Source organism: Protopterus annectens, chromosome 1.part1, assembly GCF_019279795.1.
Source record: "Protopterus annectens isolate FY-2018-M chromosome 1.part1, PAN1.0, whole genome shotgun sequence".
Classification (NCBI taxonomy): domain Eukaryota; kingdom Metazoa; phylum Chordata; order Ceratodontiformes; family Protopteridae; genus Protopterus; species Protopterus annectens.
Window position 1 is genome coordinate 1,624,598,569 of NC_056726.1, and position 24,250 is coordinate 1,624,622,818.

The window sequence follows — 24,250 nt, forward strand, 5'->3', positions numbered from 1 at the left end:
ATAGGTTCCTGACCCAGAAACTCCCCAGACTCTGGAATAGATTGCCCATACATGTCAAGCAGAGTGCCTCTTTGGCCCTCTTCAAAAGTAACCTTGACGATTGGATGGGAGAAAGGAAATTCACCCTGGGGATCACGTCAGTCTCCCTGCTGGACAGGGGTCCAGGGAAGTAAATAGTGTGGGAAGAAATAGCCAGGGAATTGTTATGGCTAGGCTTGTATAGGCCCTAGGGCTGATAGCCTAGTATCAACCTATGAAACCTATGAACCTATATCTATTTAGAAATGGTCTGCTTGGATATAGGTTTCGCCTCTGCCCCTAGGGTGAAGCTGACCATCAGCTGGTCAGTCTGTCTGAAAGACTTGGTTCTATCCAGATAGTATCTAAGCTGTCTGTGCATATCTAATGTATGGAGAATCCTTTGCTCCCTATTTTGTAGGTTTAGAAAGAAGGTAGGGATATGGATAGCCGGATTAAGGGCCACATCAGATACCACCTTAGGCATAAAGGAAGGATTGGTTCTAAGAGACACCCTGTCTGCATGGAAAATAATGAAAGGTGCAATGGCCATGAGAGCCTGAAGCTCAGACACCCACCTGGCTGAGGTTGAGGACAGCAGGAAGGCAGTCTTCCAAGAGAGGTGCTTCACTTCTGCTGAGGCAGCTGGTTCAAAGGGAGGTAAAGTTAGTTTTTCTAGGACAAAGTGCAGGCCCCATGCTGGAGTGTTTGGCCTTCTAGGTGGTCTGATGTGTGAAACCCCTCTAAGGAATTATTTTAACAGGGGATGGGAGAACAAAGGTAGCTTTGCTGGGGAATGAGCAGAGATCTGAGGCATGAATTTTGATATAGCAGTATGATAATCCCTTCTGCACAAGCTCTGCTAGGTAGCCAGAACCAAAGTGAGAGTGGCATGGGTGTTGCTTTGACCCTTATTGTGGTACCAGGCAGTAAATCTTTTTCATTTTGCAGAATAGGATTTCTGGGTACTGGGCCTCCTGGCCTCCTCAATGATATCCAGAACCTGCTTGCTCAAAGGTGGCCTGATATCCACCTCTGGGGTATAAGCCATGCAGGCAGGCTGAGTGTTTGAAGATTTGGATGCAGTACTGACCCTTTTTCTTGTGTTAGCAGTTTTTCTGTGAGAGGCAGGTTCATGGGTAGTTCCCTAGTCAGGCTGAAGAGTAAGGGGTACCAGTGCTGCCTGGGCCAGTTTGGGGCAATGAGGATATCCCTTGGACCTGCCTCTCTGATCTTTAGAAGTACCCTGGGACACAGTGGCAAGGTGTACACAAACAGGTTGCCCCAGTGAAAGGGCAGAGCATCCACCTTCCAAGCTCATGGGTGGAACTCCCTGGAGCAGAATCTGGTCAGCTGTCTGGTTCTATTGTTGTGAAGAGGTTTACCTTCAGGGTCTCCCAGAGGTGTATGATGCTGAGGGAGGTCTTCTTGTGAGGCTGACACTCATGGTGTTTCAGGACACTTCTGCTGAGGTGGTCTGCCATGGTGTTGTGTTCCCCTGGAATGTACTGGGCTATCAGATGTAGTCCCATCATTGAGTCTGTCTGCCAGATAAGCATCGCTAGTAGACAAAGGGGGTAGGAGTATGTCCCCCCCTGTTTGTTGATGTACCACATGTCCGTGGTGTTGTTAGTTTTGACCAAGAGCACTCCTGGCTTGAGCTGGACCTTGAAAGCTATAATAGTCCTGTGCACCACCAGAATTTTCTTCAGGTTGATATGGAGAGTTAGATCTCCCTGGTCCCAGGTGCCCTGAGTTCACATGTTTCCTAGGTGAGCCCCCTGGGCTGCGTCTGTGGCATTAGTGGTGATGGTCTGGCCTTAGGGAATGATGATAAAGGGTAGGCCCCTGCTCAGGGTACAGACTTCCACCCACCATAAAAGTTCCTTCCTTAAGCAAGGGATCAGATGAAGTTGGCGCTCCAGAGACTGTGAGTGCTGACACCATAGGTTTCTGAGGTACTCATGTGGAGCATGGCCAAAGGTACCAATAGGATGCAGGATGCCATGTACCCAAGTGCTTGCAGGAATTTCCTTGCTGTGAGGTGTGTTCTGCGAGCTAGCTGAGAAAAGTATCAGGGGAGAAAGCTCTGCTTCTCTGGAGAGAGGAAAGCTCTTTGGATAGATGTGTCCAGGACAGCTCCTAAGAAGCTAATCTGTCTTGTGGGTTGGAATTGGGATTTTTCCCTATTGATAGTAAATCTCAGAGAGGTTAGGAGGGTTTGGACAAAGGTGAGATCCTGTAAGAGTTTCTCCTTGGTGTCTGCCTGGATGAGACAGTAGTCCAGATAGGGCTAGATCTGTATGTTTTGCTGTTTGCAAAAGGCAGTGACAGGGGCCAGGCACTTGATGAAGACTCTGGGAGAAGTAGATAAGCCAAAGGGCAGAGCAGAGAACTCAAAGTGCTCTGAGCCTGCTCTGAAATGTAGGAAACTCCTGCAGGACTCTCTTATGGGGATACGGAGGTAGGCATATTCCAGATTTATTGTCACTAGCCAATCATTTGGTGCCAACACTGGCAAGATCTTTTGAAGGGTTAGCATTTTGAATTTTAGTACTAGGAGGGACAGAATTAATGTGAATAGGTCTAGAATAGGATGCCAGGTGCCCTCTTTTCTGGGTACTAGGAACAACCTTGAGTAAAAACCTTTTCCCGCTTTGTCCTCTGGCACTGGCTCCACTGCTCCTTGAGCACAGAGTTTTTGAATCTAGCAGATGGCCTCTGTCCTCTGATTTGTTGATATGTCTGTAAACCCTGAAAATGTGGGGTTCTCTATGAGAGACAATCTATACCCTTGGGGAATGATGTTTAGGACCCACTGATCTGTTGTGATGGCTTGCCACTTGCTTAAGAATAGGGAAAGCCTTCCGCCTAGCCTGTGTATGGAGGGTGGGGGGCAGAGGGGAGAGGGGGAGGGGAAGACACTGTGAGTTTTTTGGGTAGGGAGTGGATTTAACTCCCTTGTCTAGGTGCAGTAGAGGTCCACTGTCTAGTCCTCTGCTGGCTTTGCTGCTGTTGCCTGGGGGTCCTTTTTCTGCATCCTTTGCATTGCACAGCTTTTGCTTGGGCAGGAAAGGACCAGTGTTTGGTAGGAAAGTTCCTGCTGAATCTGGATGGTTGTACCTGCAGGAAGTCTTTGACCATCTGCATAGACTTGGTCTTGTCTTCCATTTTCTTAATTACTTCCTCTGCCTTAGGCTAAACAATTGTTCCCTATCCAAGGGGGCATCCAGAAGTTTTGATTTAACCTGGTCAGGCAAAGTTTGCTGTCTCAGCCATGCATGCCTTCTAATCACTGTTCCAGAAACTGCAGCCTTGCTAGACACTTCCAAAGCATCAAATCCACAATGCAGGGAATGCTTGGCCACTTGAGAACTACAGTGAATCAGATCACCTAGCTCTCTGAAAGTAGTACTATCTGGTAAGGTGGAAATGTTCTGCTTCAGTAACTCCAATGTGTTCTGTTGATATTTAAGCATATGAAATTGGTAATTGAGAGCTCTAATGGCTAGGGTAGCCGAAGTGTAGACCTTTTTACCCCATCAGTCCAAGGCCCTGCTTTCCTTGTCAGAATGTATTGGGTTTTTGGAGGAACTGGCTCTAGCCCCCTTGGGTCCCGGAGTAATGACCTCTGGGTCAGCTGTAGGGTTCTTGAACAAATACTTATGGGTATCTGGTACCCTGTAATATCTATTAGGCTTTTTGGGAGCAGGGAGCAGTTCATCAGGGGTGAAACCAGACTCCAGGAAGACATCCTCCACCACATCCTGAATGGGAGGAATGCCAAAGGGTTTCTGTCGTGGCAAGTCCATGAACTCTCTCAATTTCTTCTTTGATTGGAGGTAGTCCTGGGCCTCCCAATGGAAATGCTCTCTGAGAGGGTTTAAGGTCTCCCCAAATGAGAGGACCTCAGGAGGGGATGTAAAAGGAATGGATTCCTCAGCATCTGAATCCTCAAAGGCTGCAGGGGCTGTTGTTCAGCATCTGAATCCAGAAAGTCAGAGTCCTCAGACTCTGGCTCGGAGAGCACTTCTGAGGAAAGGTCCCTTTTTCTTTTGGTTGGGGCAGCTGGAGCAAACCCTCAGCCATGCTAAGTTACTACTGTGACTGAGCAGGTTGAGTGGTAGGCAGTTACTGACTTAGCACAGAGGAAGGGGTTTTCCTAGGAGTGGCCTTGCTTTTAGGCCGCAGTGATTCAATGGGCTTAGATATGGTTTTGGCTGGTGGCATGGCCATCAGTCTTTGTCTGGTGTCAGTCATTCAAAAGGCATCCTCAGAAGCCGGTGCCTGCAAAGTGGTTCTGGACCCAGCAGTGGGGCTGGCGACTGACAATTTGGAAGGAGAAGCCTGGTCTGGTGGTGTACTGGACTCCAAAAGGGTCACAGTATTGGCCTGCGATGACTCTACAGCTGTTGTCAAGGCCTGCGTATGCACCTCACTGAGTTCTGCTATGCTAGTGGATGGTAGGCTGGCTGACATCAGGTGTGAATTGTCTGTAGGCCTAATTTTTTCCGGTCTCTTTCCTTTTCTTTTCTCTTTTTAGGAATTTCCACAGTAGACTGACTGATGGACGCCATTTCATGTTGGTAACTACTCTCCCTGAAATGTCTAGCTACATAATCAGCTCTTCTATGGATGGTCCTAGCATTAAATAAGACACAGAACTGACACCCGGGGACATTGTGGTCTGGGCCTAAACAAGTTACACACAAATTATGAAAATCTCAGTGTGGTATTTTTTTCCACCGCAGAGACAGTTATTTACTTTCTTGGACATCGGTTAAGAGCAAGAAAAGAATCCCTAATGGGGCACTTAGCTTTAGTAGTTTTCTCCCTCACTCTGGCAATGACCGACCGACACACTCATAAACTGCTTCTGCTTTGGGCTCCACAGCAAGAAAGACTGATGTAATGGAGTTGGCTGCCTCTCTTTATAGCCCTGACAACTTGACATCAGTCTCAGGCGACCTGCAGCCAATGCAGGAGGGAAATCCTTTACTCTGGTATTCAGGCTGACCGAGGGCTACCCAGCAGGGATAACCCACAAGTGATGACTGCAACAGTGAAACACAAAGAACATCACTGGAGGTGCACCTACATCCAGCTTGAGGTCAGTGATAATCTAATCATCACCATCAGAACTGTCATCACTGTCTCATGAAGCAGCTCTCTGGGTCAGTGCTGGACATAGCATCATCTTTGTAATCTGATGCAGGACCTTTTCAACCCTGTTGGTACATGCACAGAGGCCCCTCTCCATGATATCCTTCACCAGCCATGTCAGCTCCTGCCAGGTGAAAGAATCATCACACCACAGGTACTGCTCCCAGCGGGTACCATTAATCATAGTTAGGGCAGATCTACCTGACACAATTGGAGCAAGTAGGGCAGGGGTTGTTGAACAAATATCGACAGGTTGTGAACTCAAAGTCCTGGGTGTCTGTGCTGCTATCTGTATGGTGGACCAAACCACAGTGGTCAGTGTACTTCTCTGTGCTGTTCATCATTTATTGTACATCATCAAAGTATGTAAACAATAGAATATTAATAAATTATAACTCCCCAAAACAAAGAGTGATATAGGGTGGAGGAGACAAAAAAGAGATAATTAGATGCATGTCATGTAACATTATTGTATTTTTAATAAACTTTGACAATAAATAAACAATTATGATAATTTACTATTGTATACCTTTGCCATATCCATATATGATATTAATATATTAATGTGCAATAAAATAAACAAATCTCACTGCTATGATACAACAAAGAACAGCTTTTATTCCCCTGTGACACAATAGAATATACTGCATGCATTAAATGTAATAATTGCAATCACCATAAATTAATTGTTCCACACATATCATTGCTGTTAGTATTTTATAACACTTACCCAGTAAAAAAAAAAAAATGATTGCTGCTTCTGGGTATTGAACCCACACACATCTAATCTGGTGTTCTCATTGCCTAATGCAAGCATCAAGAGTTATTGAGGAAGGCATGCATGCTTTAGATCAAGGTTGAGGTACGCCTGCTAGTGAATGAAGGATATATTTCTGGTTTGAATTTGGTCCTGAGTTATACTTAACTTGTGCCTCTGTGGGACAAGTTAATCTCTCCTGGTGTGACTCACAGTTTGCAGCTATTTTCTCTGCAGCTGACCAATTCAAAAAGAAAAGAAAAGAAATATGTATGAAAACAGAATGAGTAACTGTATTGGCTGGCTAGATCATTAATGCCATATCATAGACAGATTATGGGTTAGTATACCTACACAATTGAGGGGTGTTCATAGTCTTAAATTCAGCCTCCCATTGGCTTAGTAAGTCACTATAGTGGTGACACCATTGTTCCCCAGTATGTGGAATGCCAGTTGCAGTGGAGATAGACTCAGCTAAGCTATTTCAAGCCTCAGCCTTATACTGAGACCTGATATAATCCATTTGCAGCAGCCTTTGGTTGTAGTGTTCATGAGAAGCAAATATCCTGGACTCTTCAATACCCCACCTTTGTTCTCTAAATTTAGCATCATTCTCTCCCTCACCATCCATGTCTGCCAAAGACAAGCTAAAAACATCTGTCTGAATTGGTGCCCACTTCAGATCTCATGTATAACAGGGTGTGCACAAAGATGCATAACCTTGGCAACTGCATTTGCACAGCTGAAAGCAGATGGACTCCTTTGCAGACACATTGGCACTACTGATATCACAGAGCAGTAAAGGTGTGAAACATGGCATTGTGGTTTGCCATGTGTGATGCTCAACCACCTGACACACGTTCCAATGTTCAGCAATGGAATGCTTAATGGCATGAGATGTAATCCTTGCAGTTCGGAAGGAGAAGTACGGCGAAATGTGACATATTGTGATGTTGGGCTTGCACAATGTTAAAATATTGTTGTACCAGCTGGGAACTGATCCCATTGGATAAAGCATGCAAAAACTGAAACTTAGCTTTTTACTTGACATTGAAAGGTAGTTCTCCTGTGGCAAACATGGAAATCTGAATTATACTAGTTTAGGAATGAATGGAGATAAAGTTCAGAGAGGCCTATATGTGTATGATTTTACATAGTCCTGGGAATGCATTCCTATCTAGAACTCATTATTTCTGTTTGTAAGTATATTTCAGATGGCTGCAGTTGAATGATCTAAGTAATACAGGTTGGGAAATATTACATACATACTTGACATAACTGTCTTAAACACATAGTTATGAAACATAATGAGTCATAATGATCATAACAAAACTATTGTGCCTGTCATACACGTGCAAGTGAATTTTTTATTAAATATCATCATTATGCAGTTTAGGAAACTGGACGCGTTAACTTGAGGTTATATGTAAAACACTAATGATATACACTAAATAGAAAAGTCTACTTATGCAGACTTTATTGATACATTTCTTGTAGGAAACATGTAACATTATCAGTTTTCCTTACGTTTACATTCCTAATCAAAATGTTATGAGAAATGGCATTCTGACATCCTTTGTAAAAGTATCTTAACTGTATTGGAACCCTTAATCAGTTGTCTTCTTTCACTAACCTCCCTGCACTTACTCCTTGTGCTAAAGACACAGGTATGTGACAGGTGGAATTTGTCCACCTTAGTACTGAGTGCTAACAAACGCACACCATTATCAGGCATGCTTCTGCTACATAAGGCAGCCTAAACTATATTTTTAATTTTTCCTTAGGTAGTGAAGCATGTTTGCGTACTGCCAAGTGGAGAACAAATGCACATTAAAATGACAAAATGAAAATAAAAGTACATATTATGAATAACTGCAATGTGATCTCAAAACAGGATTTGAACAATGCATCATGTGCCTTACTTCTTTCAATTCACATCTGTTACACCTTGTGCCACAGAGAGAGTTATTATACAGATGGATTTCATTACCAAGTACAATCAATAGTGCAATACATAAGGCAGCCTAAACTATTTTTTTCTTTTTCCTTAGGTAGTATGACCTGTGTTTTTATGCAGCTTAGAGGGGAGCAAATGCAAATTAAAATGTAAAAAAAAAAAAGTACATATTGTGAATAATTTGCCTGTTGTGAATAACTGCAAAGTGATCTAGAAAAAGAATTGCCTTATTTCTCTCAACGCACATCAGTTATACTTTGTGCCACAGAACTTGATATCTGTCAGTTTCATTCTCTGTAGTAAGTACTATCCACTCTGCAGAGTGCTGCACAATGACAACATGGATATTTACTGTACATAAGGCAGCACAAATTACATTTTTCTCTTTTTTCCTTGAGCAGTAAATCATTTTTATACACTGCTAAGAGCAGAGCAAATGGAAAGACATTAGAAGAAAATATATGACAGAAAAAAAAAGCTGAAAGTAATTGAAATGCAACCAGTGGATATATGTAGCGATCACCAGAGCAAGAAATGCATTCAAGTGACACATTTATCCTTCTCACATCTCATTGAATCATCAGAACTTTACTTTGTGAAACACATTATCGGATTTATAGTTAATGACAGACAATTTGGAAGTGGACACAAGACATCTCACAGTCACACAGAAATAGAGTAGTATTTGGAAGGGGGGGGGTATCCAGGTGTTCAGCAGAATGATTGCATCGATAATTGTTGAAACTCATATTTTAGTTAGTATTATCAGTAAAGCAATGGAAGCATTAGGTACTTCCATCCAGCTTCTTTAGTGTATTTGTGCAAATGAAATGCGGGTATGATTGACCTGTTCCATGTTTTATACACAGTGGTCAATTGAAAGACTTGTTGCATAGTATCTGTTCTATGTAACTGTATATTGTAAAAATTTGACATAGCAGTTGACATAGCAGATATTATTGACATAACTGTATACCTCAGACAAATGCTTTGCTTAGGGGGATATACATATTTCCATATGAGAGTAATCAGTTAAATAACTTTTTGTCAGTTATATAACTTTTTTTCTTTACAGGTTCCACACTTACTTTGTCATTATTGCTTGTAACAATTGTATCCTCGGGGGGGGGGGGGGTTTCCCTGTCTAATGCTATCCAAACACAGCCATTACGTGGTTAAGTAAAGGTTGGGAAGTCTGACAGGCATCAGTTTTCCTATGTGTATGTGCATGGGATCTTAAGCATTGACCTATGTACTGATTGTGTGTGCTATCCTTTGTCTCTTAATCAGAGCCAGGGCATACTATGCACACCTCCATCTGCCAGCACCATTTGAAGCTGGTGGTTCTCCCTCAAATTCTCATTTGTACCTGCTGTTGCTGCTGGACATGCCTGTGGTCTTTGAAACTGTGGTCCTGCCCCTTGCTGTCCTTGTTGAAGCTGTTTCCTTAGAATTATATTGAGTAACATGGCACAGACTGTAAGTATTTTGGCAGAGGCGCTTGGTCATACTGCAGTGCACCTCCTGTTGTGTCTAGACCTTGATTTAAATAATGCAAACACACATTCTATAATATTTGTAGTTTGAGCGCGGACGTTGTATCCTTGCTCACTAGGGTCGTGTGGGATTCTCATGGATGTCATTAGCCAGCGCTCTAGTGTATAACCTACATCTCCCAACAGATGCCTTTGAGAAATGTCACCTCTAGCAAACTTGATGCACAGCTCACAAGTGTACCATATATGTGAGTCATGGAAACTGGCCAGGTTACCATCACAGACATTGTAGATGATCCCTTGGGCATTTTAGACAACATGACAGTTTACAAAGTGGAAGCCTTTTGATGTATCTCCTTCCCTGTTCCCCAGGTGGGGCTTTTATTTCTATGTGTGTGCAATCTATGGCCCCAGTACTTCAGATAAGTTTGCTACTGCAAATAATTCATGCATGGTTCTTGCTCTCTCTTCTGGTGTGCATGGGAAACAGATGTGATCCCTTGCATGTACAGTGTGTTCTTCGCAACTGTCTTAATGCCTATTTACAAATTCTGTGAAGTTTCCATTGTCTTGGAGTGTTATTTGCAAATGTTGTTGTTCACTGTTTGCAAGAGTTGCAGTTGTCATCTTGGGTAAAGTATCCAGGTCCAAGTATTTCATCATAAGACTGAGACAGTCTCAGTTGTAATAAACAAATAAAAAAAATCCAAAATGCTGTGAGGTCACTGCAAACCATTTGGATTGTATCACAGCAAGACTGCAACTTTGGTCAGCTGAAGAAAGCATATTTAGCAGTTTTCTGTCACTTTATGCTTCATTAAGAACTGCAACTTAAACACTTCTGCACCTTGTTTCACTGTGATTATAAGCACTATGCATTTCAATGTGCCCAAGGCATGATTTTAATTAAAAATGGGGTCGTGATAATCATTGAATGTCACCTTTTAAAATCTGGTTAAGGGGGTACAATCATGAGGTAGAAAGGGAGAGATAAATTTAAATCTAAAGTCAGTAATGATGAAAACTGTACATTTCACATTTAAGCAGATGCCTTTTTATTTTTTCATGTACTTATCACCTATATAAACTTCCTGTCAGATTTGAGTCTCTTACAGTGAGAAATTCCCTTCAAATCACTCAGGGTGAGATTGTTTTGCAGGTAGTTTTGTAGGCAAACACTGGGGTGTGCGCTGCGCTAACTGGCATCTCAGCTGTGAGGGAATTTTGTATGAAACACCTAATCACCTTCTCTGATGCTAATACAGGCTCCTATGGCTTTACAGGGCCCATCAATACTCCTCTATCATTTCACGCATGCTCGTTCACATGGGCAACAGGAGCTACCATCACTGACCTGGATAGTCAGTCCCACATTGTCCCACAAAAGCCCCATTCTTTGACATCATTCCTGCCCCTTTGCAGTGATTGGGTAAGGAGCAACTGCATGAGCCTGCCAATAGTGATCCCCTTCCCATAGAATGGGTATTACCATTTTCCTATTTGCACTGTCAATCACCTGATCTGCAAATCAAACTTGGGTCCCATGGGTCACAGACAGGGCTTTATCCCTCCATGCTACCGGTACAGCTAGAAGTCATAGTTCTTATTGACATTTGCAACATCAGTACAATACTTAGTGTCAAATATTTTATAACCCAAGCAAACTAGTTTCTGCCTGTAAGTATATAACGTCTGCAGTATGAATTGGACTTTACAAGATTGTAGACAAAAGGATGCCAAAGTGGTTGGTAAAAACATGTTATGTTACACACAATTGTATTATATTTTAAAGTCTGAAGTTAAGAATGACAGAAAGTACTAATATCAAACATAAATCTGATTTATTTTGATTTTGGAAATCTGTATGATTATAACCAATAAAACTTTATATAAAAACATGTGTTATAAAGAATAAAAATGTTTCAGTGCTTACCAGAGGCAACATATTTCATAAATGATGCATGTAATTTTCAAATATATAAACACTGTGTGTGCTTAATATTAATCTTAATGTTTAAGCTTTGCATTGTAATGACTCTTAAAAATTCAAAATCCAGTGTGTACACATTACAGTAAGGCATATCAATACAGCAAAAATCATTATAATATACCACTGAGCATTCAAAAGCTTGAAGTAATGATGGATTATAAAACTTTGGTCACACTTCAGCAAGCTCATTCATCATATAATTAATATGGAGATGCAAACTGTTTAATGTGAACAGGAAAAGAAGCTTTAATTCCTTTGACACTGAAATTGACAAATTGCTGATTATGATGATTGATAGAGAAGATTATTCATTATAATTAGTCATTTTTCACAGTTACACCTTCTAGCAATTCCAAATCCTGTTCTCATTAAACTAACGATTTGTGTATATTAATATTTTTTTTATTTCTTTTTTTCTCTTGTCTAGTTTTAAGAAACGATTAGACATTCCTGCAATGATGACAGCCAATATTGCTAAAAATACCTGGTGTCAAAAACAGACCTGTTTCAAAAGCAGTATTTAATGAAAATTCATGTGTGGCACAGTATCCATATGGTAATGTTTTCATGAGGTCACAGTACATTGAACCACTGTAGATATTATCAGATATATAAAGAGTGCAAAACCAGGCACTTTTAAAGCAAGTATTAATTTTAAGTAAAGCAAAATTAAGCTTAAGTTAATTTGGTTAATCGTCTTATCAACCTCTGATCTACTCCAGTATTTCAAAATGAGTTATTTTTATGTGGCAAACAATAACATATCTGGTAAGATGAAACAGTGAAATAGACACTTTTTCAATTGTTTCATCACACAGAAGTCAACATATTACCACTGTATTCAGAAATGGAATCATCTGACCTTATTTATAAGCATTAATCAGAGCACATCACTTAAGTTATTTTTCAATAATAATGGTGGATTTCTTGTTCAATAACTGTGTATATTGCATTTATTCAACTGCAAACTGTAAAAGGTTAGAAGAGTATGGATAGTTAGCCATTAGCAATGTCATAAAAATTTAGCACACTGTAGTCATGTATGCCAAATATATGTAAGTCACAGCAACATAAATACCACGACTATGCAGTTATTGTGTATTGACATTTGTCATTTGTTTGTGGAACTGTTCAAGTCAGGTAAGCACCTCCCTTTATTTACATTTTTTTTTATTGGGGGGACTCACTTGCTAGGCAAACACAAGTGTCCCATTTTCTGAATTAACATTAGAGAACTGTATCAGAGGCAGAGAATATGTAAGCCAAGGAAGAAGGGTTCGAACTCAAGGATGAAAAGATTAAACTTGATTCAAACTAAAGGTTTTAAATTTTGGCACTGTAATATTTATCTAAATACCAACTGGAAGTTTGCTTCCAGAGGCAAACCAGAAACAATAGCTTAAAGGATGTGTTTCTTGCCATTACACAGCATTATGGTTGTGTTTCTTGATATTGTGCAGTGTGAAATACACTATGAAAAAATCAAAAGGAGGCATTTTGCTGGTTGTGGTTAGACTATTTCTGTTTGTTTTAACTAAGTGTTAAATAAAAAGAGTAGCAGTACATCTAGAATCTAATGTTACCTATTTTGAAAAAAAAGGAAGGTTCATGTTCATGACTCACATGTTTTTGAGCAGGATTTATAGACTAAAATACTAAAGTAAGGGAAATAAGGTGATTTTTTATGGGTTTTCTCCTCTTTGCTATCCATGGGAGCTGAGGTCATGGCTCATCCTGCCCTGTCATCCGATTGTGGATATCCGCTTTTAAAATAGCATGAGTTGAAGCATTCGTTTTAATGGCAAACGATGATCACATGACCTAGATATTCAGCCCATTTCCTTTCCTTCTTTCCTTCCAGATGAGCTGCCGACTATACTTAAGCTACAAGCTAAAGCTCATTGTTTTTAATTTGCTACTGCCCCATCGCAAAGCATGTTCCAATCACTTGCCATATTTACTAGGAAAAATACTTCTTCATATGTCCTGTGAGCCTAACACCATGTATCGTTTAACTGTACCCTCTTGCATTTTAGAACATTCACATTTGAACTGAAAAACCTCTTTTGATCTACTAAAATTATTCTATTTTTCCAGTGCCTAATCTATTCAACCTTGAATTCGGTTAAAAGGTAGTACAGTATAATAAATGTAAGCAGTGGAAATGTATGGTAGAGACATTTTAGTGCACCAATAAGAACTGCTAAGTGCAAGTGAAAATGATCTTAAAAAAACATCTGAATTTTAAACTCTATTAGCTTTTCTTTGAAAAGAATAAAGCATCAGAGAAACACTACTAGCCTCAGAAAATAATGCTGAGCAATTACTGAACTGCATGAGTTTCCGTTTGCAAAGAACGCAGAACAAGTCATCAGAGAAAGTATACCAGCTTCTACAAAGCAACTCAGCAGAAAGCACAATAAGGTTCTATCAAGATGCAAGGCTACAGCAGTAAGGTAAAGAAGGTAGTGAGTGGACTACATTCATAAGGGACTCCGACAGCGATCTGATCAATAGTTTGGAAGACAGCAAGTGCAGATCAAAGGAGTATTTCAAGAAGCTTCTGAATAAAAAAAAAACATAGAAGCTATACTGGTGCATACAAAAGAAGAACACTAAGGAAAATAAAGTCAGCAAAAGAGTAAGGTCAGATGAAGTCACTACAGATACGATCATTATGTTGGATGCACTGAGGGAGAAATGGCTCCTGATTGTCATTGCGGTATAGAGAAAGAAAGGAGTATCTCAGATCACTGGATAATAAGCATCCTAGTAGGAGAACAAAGGGCACATTCACAACGGTGCCATTATAGATATATAAAACTCCTGTTACGCTGTATGAAAGTGATGGAAAGGGTGAGTGAGAAATGAATATGAAGAGTAACAGAAATAAAAAGAAGTTTAGATTTAGATCAGGATGAGATGCAACTGTCCTGACAGTGAAACGGGTAGCTGAAAAAAAATCTGGAGCTGTGGAAGAAGTCCAGTTGGGCATTTCATCCCATGAAAGCTGATTTGGGCAGTCCTACAATGCTTCAAAGTTCCAGAAGCATTGATAGAATTAATGTACAAGGACCCAATGAAACAAATTCAGTTTTCTAACTCAGAGAGTTTCCTAGTGAAAATGGTTGCACAGTACGGTTAATTTCTGAGCCCATTCCTATCCATACTGGTCATGGGAGGAACGGTGGTAAAAATGGCAGTACAGAGTAGCAGAAGATGACATAATGGTGCAGTGGGTAGAGCTGTCACCTCACAGCAAGAGGTTCTCTGGTTTGATTCTCAGCTGGGATGCCTTCTGTGTAGAGTCTGCATGTTTTCCCTGTGTTCAGGTGGGCTTTCTCCAGGTAATCCAGTTTCCTCCCACATTTCAAAGACATGCATTAGGTGGACTGGACACTCTAAATTGGCCATAGGTGTGAGTATACATGTATGTGTGTGGTATGGAAGAACAACTGCACTAGGATAGCCGCTCCTTGGTGTGAACCTTGGCTCTAGATGATTGTCACTGTTGAAATGACACTCCATCTCCATGTGCAAAATGGGGTTGTGGATGGATGGATGGATGAATAGAGGACGGAGTCCAATTAGGTATTCCATCCCATGAAAGCTGATTTGAACAGACATACAATGCTTCAAAGTTCCGAAGCATTGATAAAATGAATGCAGGCTGGGTACAATAACCCAATGACTTAAGTACAAATGATGTTCCAACTCGCAGAGTTTCCTTATGGGAATGTTTGTAAATTAGGGTTCACTTCTGTGGCCAGTCATGTTCATGCTGGTCAGAGGCTACATCAGCATACAAGTCAGAATGGACAGATCAACAAAGATGTTGTATGCAGACAATGAAGCCTTACAAGTAGACTCTAAACAGTTCCTTCAGCAAATGAGTGATGACTGGAATGAAAAACCAAAGGTAAAGGGAACAAAACTAAGTAGAGATAAAATACTGACTATGGCAGCAAATTGAAAATATGAGAAGAAAATAAAACTTAAGATAGACTGCAAAACAGTAGAAGAAGCAAACAGCTTCAAGTGTCTGGAAGGTGTGGTTGAAGGGAAGAAAAGCTAGAATCAGAGATACTGCAGCCAAATGGCACAAAGTGTCAGGGGTAGAGTGTGCCAGATGAATGCCTAAGAATCTGAAAAATAAGGGACAAACCAGTTTGTATGGCACAGAAACCTGAGCAGTGAAGGCAGAGCAGCTGGGGAAACTTGAAGTGATGGAGATGAAGTGACAGGATTGTGTAGTTGGATGCACACTGTGTGGAGGATGAAGAAATGAGGATATTATATCATAAACCAAATAGCACTAATAATGGGAATGTCGAGAACAGCTTACAGTGGGATAGTCAGATGTGCAGGTAAGAAGAAAATAATTTGATAAAGCATATTTGGAGGGCATAGGCAGAAGGCAAGAGGAGACAGATGAACAGCTCAATGGATTGCATGAGAGAATACCAGGAAAACTGTTAATAGAGACAAGAGAGTGGCTTTGAACTAATGACAATCTGACCTCATATAAAACTGGGAAAAAGGGAGTTGATGATGTTGATGATGACGATAATAACTTTTACTTTGGGCATCTTGTGAAAACTATGTGCCATTTTATTGCTTTCCTCTGTTCTGCCTCTGTCTTCTACTTATGAATAAAATGTGTCCTTAGGATGTCCTAATGGTTAAGGTGTTTGCCTTACAAACACAAGGTGCAGGGTTTGGGTCTCACAAGGGATAATTGGCTAGGCATAAAATGGCTCGCAAGGGCAGTTAGCTTAGTGCTAATCTATGAAACTATGAACCTATGAGGTCTCCGAAACTGCGCATAGTTCTGCACATGTGGTTTTGCCAGCTTTCTAATAAATTGTAGGGGAATTTAAGAATTAAACCCTGAAGAAATCACATATAGATGCCAAGACATGAGTGTAACAGATGGATTCATCCTGCCTATGTAACTGCTAAATCATTTGATACCATAAGCAGACATACTTAGATACACAAGGACATTTTCTCTTAGAAGATGATTTTTAATGTTAAAATCCTTTGACAGCTGAAGGAATAGCCCACTGACAGAACTGTAATGTGTTCAGCAATATGAAGAAGTACATTCTGGGAACCATTCTGTGGAAGACATCCATACTGGGTTTCAGCAGAAAGTGACTTTTGTGTAGATATCATAGTATGGAATACAGACACCACCAGAATCTTGGAGCATGAAGGAGAAATACTTTTGGACTTAAAGTCAAGAATAATTTCAGGTAAAATCCCTTCATGAACAGAAGTAATGATTTCTCTTTCTCAAAGAGTGGGGGCAATGTTTTCAATAATATTTCTGTTCACTATATGAGTAACAGGTTAAGCAATTTCCCTTACAGCCAGTTTAAGAAACCCAGGAATGACAGAAACTGCAGAGGTAAGACAATGCTGAAGTTTTGGGAAGACTCAATGGATGCAGGACACAGAAAATAGTTTAAACTCTAACTGGACTGTTTTGTAGAATGCATGCTTCATATCTTATAAAAAGTCAGGGACTTCACAGGCACAATGACAGAAATTCCAAGAAAGAGGATTGGAATAATTGTCAAAGAATGTACAGAACTGGTAGACTAAATCCATAAGAGAAGCAAAGCACTGGATTGGCTATATTTAATAGCATACTGGATCATTGCCACAATGTTTTCAGATTCTGGCTGTTTTCCATTATTCTTGTTTTTTGTTAAATTAATTATGGCCTGATGTATCCAAGATCTGTGGCAATTTTTCCATTGCTAGCCCCTTTAGATAATGAATGTCTTGAGTTCTGATGTAATCCAGAGCAGATATTTATCCCTAGATCTGCACAAATGATTAGATATGCTGTTTAGAACAAATTCTTGTATTAAAGCAGTTCATAGTGTCCAGGTCCAGCCAGTAGGGATCATTCTTGGCTGGGGAAAGGGAACACCTTCGAAACATTAGAGACTTTTGTGTTGTCAATGCTCTGGCAAAACACATTAATCAATACATGGACCACAAATTCAAGTTTGTTGTGTTAGACACCATATCGCCTTCATTAAGAGGAGGAGCCTGACCTTACCTGTCAGAAAAAGCCAAATTATTTTGGCAGATCAGGCTAGATTCCACACACTGGCCAGGCTTAAATGATCACTTATCTATATCTAGCCTTTTAAAGCTTAAGGCGTTAAATAGATAAGACATCCCTTTGTTCTCAAATGTGGACGTCCATTGCTTTATAACAATTCATGTGACTATGAACCTAGAATTAACTTAGAATACATGCACACACAAGTTTACATCTTGACCCACTGACCTGAACACAGTGCATTTAGCGCAGTTTTATTTTATTTTATTTTTTTATTTTCAGTCTTGTCCATTTCAGTATGATGACATACTTTAGAGATGTGAAAGTATATTAGTTAGAATTGAATGGGTATGATAAATGTTGATACATTTTTTAATTTGAAGTCTTTTTTACATACAAACTTGTATGTTATGATTGCTTAACTTCATGCCCTTTGAAGCACCAGTATAATCATATATATATATATATATATTTATGCAATGTTTAATATGTTCTAATATGCCTTTATTATATGTTTTCAAACACTACACTAGTAATTTAAGTTTACACTGTGTAACAACATGTAACATTTTTACATTTGATATCCAGGACTATAGCCTTTAGTTAAATGCATGATTTCCCTTTAAGTTTGCAAAGAGGAAATGATGTAATATGCCTTGCTTTATTTAAATGCAGCTTTAGCTCTTTTTAGCTTGTCTGATGAAGTTCCTGTATTGTTATAAACTTGGGACGAAAGTGCTTACAAGCTTTCACTACTGATTTGAATAATATGTTTGCCTGCAAATGGTGCGAGCCATCTTTTTGGATCCATTGGTTTGTTTACCTTTTTGCTGTTTGTGGAGTGTGTTCTTTTGGGCCTACTAGATCAGCAGGTTGGATTAGGCTTGCTGCCTTTGCTTGGATTCCTTTTAAATGGAAAATTTGGAGGAAACATCTTCAACAAATGGCACCACAGCTTCTGTTGGAGACTTAACTGTTTTAATTCAGAGGCTAATGGACTGCATGGATCGTTTAGAGCATTCTTCTCTTTCAGTTAACTGTTCACCCTGTGCCAAGTTTGCTGGCATCACCTGAGTTGCAGACAAGTCCAATTGGCGCTAGTGGACTGCAGCTTCAAAGGGCCTCAGTTTCTGGTTTACCACATACCAGTTCACAGGTCAGTGGTTCTTTTTCTCAAAACAACATTGGTAACAACAATATAGCCACCAATGGTGCAAATGGTGGCACAGACTATTTATTTCAATGGCTGGACAATAAATATTCGTTAGGTGTGGAGGCAAGAGAGGATGACATGAACAGTTCTCTCTTCAATAACTTGTCACAATTTGATAGAGTCCTGGTGAAAATAAAAAAATTACAAATGGACAATAGTTATTTCAGAGACTGTATAAGGAAGAAAGTAGTGCCTAAAGGGTTATGCATCTGGCGATACCCAACTGGGCTCATACCTAATTCTTCCTTTCACAAAGACCTAATTATGCTCTTTGATCGGTTTGGATTTGATTACATGAACATGGTAATCAAATGTAATGATGAACAAATCATCACTCTGGGTCAAGAAGCAGAAAAACTTGACAAAATATCACACAGGACCCTTTATTTCCAAAGAACAGGTTTGACAACACCCATATTTTTCACTCCATTGAGGAGCAAATAAACACAATTAAAAACATGAAAATAAAAAAGATTGCAAAGGATGAAAAAGACCACAATTCCAACTGTGCATACCCCCCACCCCATCCCTCCCAGGAATGGACCTCTAAACAATGGACTGCCAACAGTCAGGATCTATCTGGATGTTAATTTTGTTGACCAGAATAACTTTAACAACAATGGTGATGAGTCTTTTTTGAGGAAGACCAACCCGCTCTGAGAAGATCGGAACAGATAAGGAACCAGCAGAATCAGAGTGCCTCATACCAAATGAGACAACAAATGGACAATTACCAGCAAGGATACAAAGGAAGGAACAGGGGACATTACAGGGGTGCATGGAGGGGGAGACATGGAGGAATTAACGTCTGAACAAACTCCTTGCACAGAAATGGACATGTGCATTTATGCTACCCCCCTTATCAGTTCACTTGAATACAGAAGGGGATTTTAAGGTGTACAACTATACAGATGTGGACATAAATGTACACTTATGTAATGTGTTGGCTAAGGGCTTTATCTTTACCCCTTATAGGTCTCCTAATGTTGTGAATACCATTGTGGATTGATTTAAAACAATATGTTAGAAAACATAATTTAAATCTACTATTCCAAGGTGTGGATAATATCATACACCCATTGAAGGTTTCTAGAACTTATAATCCTCCAGTTGTTCCCGCCCTTGATACGTTTGAATGCGTGTGTGAGCTGGATATCAGATCCCACTGTGTAAATGCTAATAGGAATAAAGTTAAAAATAATTTATGTGCCAAAGAGATTATGGAACTAGACTATTTGTCTTCCAACACCAACCTTAGCATAATGAAGCCAGATAAAGGGGGTGGGGGTGTCCTTATGTGGAAGCACGATTATGAGTGAAAAAATAGAGAAATTTTGGATACATCTACATACACTCATACTTCCTTAAATTAGTTGAATGGTGCTTATCATAGAATTACAGGCCACCTACAAGATCTGTTTATAGATGGCCTAATTAAGATGGAAGAACACCAATACTTATCTGCCAAGTATCCGATTACCCCAACAATATCTGTCATTCTTAAGATCCACAAGGACATACACCAACCCCCTTTACACCCCATTGTTGATGCTAGGGGTTCTATTACCCAACCACTGGCAATATTTCTGGATTTGGAAATTAAGGGTATTTTAAAATCTGAACCCCTACTTTGCATCAACTCCTGGGACTTTTTGAAGAAACTCAATTCAGTACAGTTTAATGAGCATTAAACATTTGTCACAGTGGATGTTAGGGACCTTTATAATGTTATCCCACATGATGTGGGGACACAATGGTTTTGTGAATACTTGACAGACAAAGGGATAAGTCAGGACAGAACCAACACATGTGAACAGTTATTGGACATAATTCTGAAAAACAACTTAATTTTATTTGACAAGAACTATTATGTTCAAAATGAAGGTGTGGCCATGGGTTCAGCATGTGGGGGCATGTACGCCAACATTGTGATGTCACAACGGGAGAAAAAACATCTTATTAAATCCCCATTTTTTACATTCTGTCACATGTGCACACGTTTTTTGGATGACATTGTTATTCTTTGGGATGGTCCTAAACAGCAGATTGACCAATTTCTGGAATATATTAATAGTTCAACTTCTTTTTTATGATTCACACACACCAGCAGTGAGACACAAATAGCCTATTTAGATGTACTACTTAAAAAAGACATAGGGCAGGATTCACGAAGGCTTGCACGGAGTCTAAGAGTAGTGTAAGACTCCATGCAGCCCTCACGATCCAGGAACAGCCCGAAATTCTGTGTAAGAGACCAGCTAAAACGTCTCTTACATGGAGTGGGCGTGGATATGCTAATCACCTCACTTGCAGCCGAAAGGCATGCAAATGAGGTAGATTAGCAATCCACAAAGCCCAAACCAGCCCGTGTAAGAACCGTTTTAGCTGCAGAAATGTACTCCGTTGACAACAGAGTACGTTTCTGCAAATAACACAATGGAGCCATGTCAGCTCCAAATAAAGGGTGCATATGTGTCAGGCAGCATGCCAATGGCCAAATATGTGACCATTGGCAAGGTACCCCGATGCAAATATGAGAAATACATTTTTTTTTTCGGCGATCGCCGATGTTTAAACGCAGCGCAGCCCCGCTCAAACGGGTTGTGCTATATAAAATATAAAAATGAAGGTTATAAACCCACAAATGTGGGTTTTATGCAATACATGGATTTACAATGCAGGGACCAGCAGACAAAAAACAACATGGCCACCGTTTAGTGGTTGCTAAGGGGGGAAGCTGAGTCTAAGACATGTAACTAAGCATTGGTAGGCAATCTGATGTAAATGATTGTTAGGATACTGAATTCCACTGTCACATAGCAAATGAGCACATTCTGAGTAGTGTAAGAGTTACATAAGGGGGAGGAAAAGAGTAGGAGATAGGTGACATCACAGGGGGGAATGGCAGAAAGAAATGCAGTTCATTGGAGGTCAGTGTTACATGATAGATGTCAGACACATATCATGGAAAGAGGAGTTCCACAAGATAAGCATGGGAAAGTCAAGAAATGGAAGGTGTACAATGTTGCTTACACCAAAGTTTCTTGCTGGGCATGTATGCGCACATGTGCACGCCATGAGGCGCACGTAGGGCAGTCTGTGTGCGTGTAAGGCAGACTGAGCATGTGGGAGCCTGTTGGCAGACTTGTAAGACTGTTTGCGCTGGTGTGCGCGCGTTTTAACCCAAAAAAGAAGATTCTAAACTGTGTAAGCCTGTGTGTGTGCGTGTAAGCCACTGTGAGCATGTTTCTGCTGGTATGCGCATTGCTCCCCCCTGAGGAAACAGAAAGGAAAAAGGAAGCAACAGAATTAGTAGGAAGCTATTAGGGAATACTGCTGGAGCTAGCAGGTGAAAACAATTAGAAGCAGGCAATTACACAGGCAGAATAGTAGCCCAGCCAAGCACTTAAAATTCTGCAAACAGCAATGCAGTATGTTTCTCTCAAGAGACACTGCAAAACAGGAGTAAGCTATTAGAAGTGAAAACTGAAAAAGCTGAACTCAGAGCAGAAATGCTAGGGGCTGCCATAGCTGTCATAAGGAGACATAGGCTACTTGCTGAGGGTGGTGACAATGCAAATGGTGCCAGACAACCCACAGTGAGGAGACGGAGAAGAGTGTACAGGCCCAGAGTCACCTACCACGGGTTACCTGAGCTGGAGATAGTGGAGCGCTATAGAGTGGACAGAGACCTCCTGCAGCAAATTGTTGAGCTGTGCAGGCCACGCCTCACACACATAACCAACAGAGGGGAACCCATCCCAGTGGAAACCAAGGTATGTGTTGGCCTAAGAATACTAGCAACAGGTACCTTCCAGAGACCAACTGGTGATATGATGGGGATATCACAGGCATCAGCCTCCAGGGTACTGCACCAGTTCCTGGATGCCATGTCAGCACATGTTGGTGATCATGTATATTTCCCCAATGCCCGTGAGGTATTGGCCAGCAATATGCGTCTCTACCAGCAAATAGCAGTATACACTGAGGTAGTGGGTGCAATAGACTGCATGCACATACGCATCAAAGCGCCATCTGGGGAGCGGGGTAGGGCCTACATAAACCACAAGGGCTTCCCCTCCATCAACTGCCAGGTCGTGTGTGATGCCCAGGGTATAATAATGAATGTGTGTGCTGGCTGCCCTGGGAGCTATCATGATTCCCATATCTAGCATTTGACGCAGCTGTACCAGACATTTGCCAATGGGGACATCCCACATGGACACCTAGTGAGGAATGCAGGTTATGCACTGGAGCTGTGGCTGATGACACCCATCAGAAATGCACACACACACCTGAACAAAAATGCCATAATGAGGCACATGCACAAACACGTAATGTAATAGAGCGTGTGTTTGGCTGCTCAAGTCACGGTTCCGGTGTCTGGACACATCTGGTGGAGCCTTACAGTACTCACCAACTACATGTACCCAAATTGTCATGGTATGTGCTATGCTACATAATATGATCTTGTGAAAACAGCTGCAGCAGGACCAGCATAGGGCCGGGCCAAACAGCCCCACACCATTGCAAAGGCCGTCACAGGCAGACCGTGACTCAGAGGAGGAACAACTTGAGCCTGCCCCAGTACGCAGAAGGAGGCATTCCCAGTATGTCCTGGCCTTGGCAAAGAGGCAACGCATAGCACATACACTGGCTCAGTAGGAACCCTGGGAATGATACCCCTCTCTGACTCACTCATATAATAACAGTGATGCCTAAAATGACATAACCTTCTCTCAAACATGTACAGGGAGTGTAGTATGTGCATCTGACAGAGGCAGCCCTGCAGCACCACCTGAGGCATGAATGCCATGCGTTAAGCAATGTAACACCATGTAGTATATGCAAACTTGATGACCATGACTAACATCCTACCCTCACCAAGCATGATGCCACAATAAGACGATGAGATGATCAATTGCAATAATTGGCTGAAGTATTGCTGTTAGTCAAAGGGGATCCAATGTGTGCCAGTCTGGGATGACATGCTGAGCATGACATGATGCTCCACCTGCTAGGGGTGGCATGCACCTATCAGTCCTGGCCATATGGATACTGGCAAAGGCTGTTGTTACCCACAGCGTGCCTTGAATAGGTAAGGCTCAAAACACAAACCCACCTCCATAGGTATCACAAGGGATAACAACCTAGATGTAATGCTACCCAATGTCAGAAGCCTAAACAGCAAGATGCATGCAGTCTAAACTCCCCCAGTATGGAGAATGTTGATATCTGTCCTGTAACAGAAAACTGGGTCAAGGCTCACAACAGCACCCTAACACTACCAGGTTACACCTCATACTGTGCTGTACAGCCTCAAAACATGGAACAAGCTACAAAAGGAGGGTGACTAGCAATAATTGCCAAGGATAACCACACCCCCATGCTGGTACCACAACAAGAAGCAGCATGGACTAGCCATGGTCAAGTAACAGTGGCTAAAACTGCCTCCCAGTTTATAACCTGCTACAGACTACCGTCCTAACACCAGGAACTGCACTTGGCCTATGTTGTAATACATGAATATATTAAGCCCTCCAAACCACATTATATTGGGTGACTGAAAATACC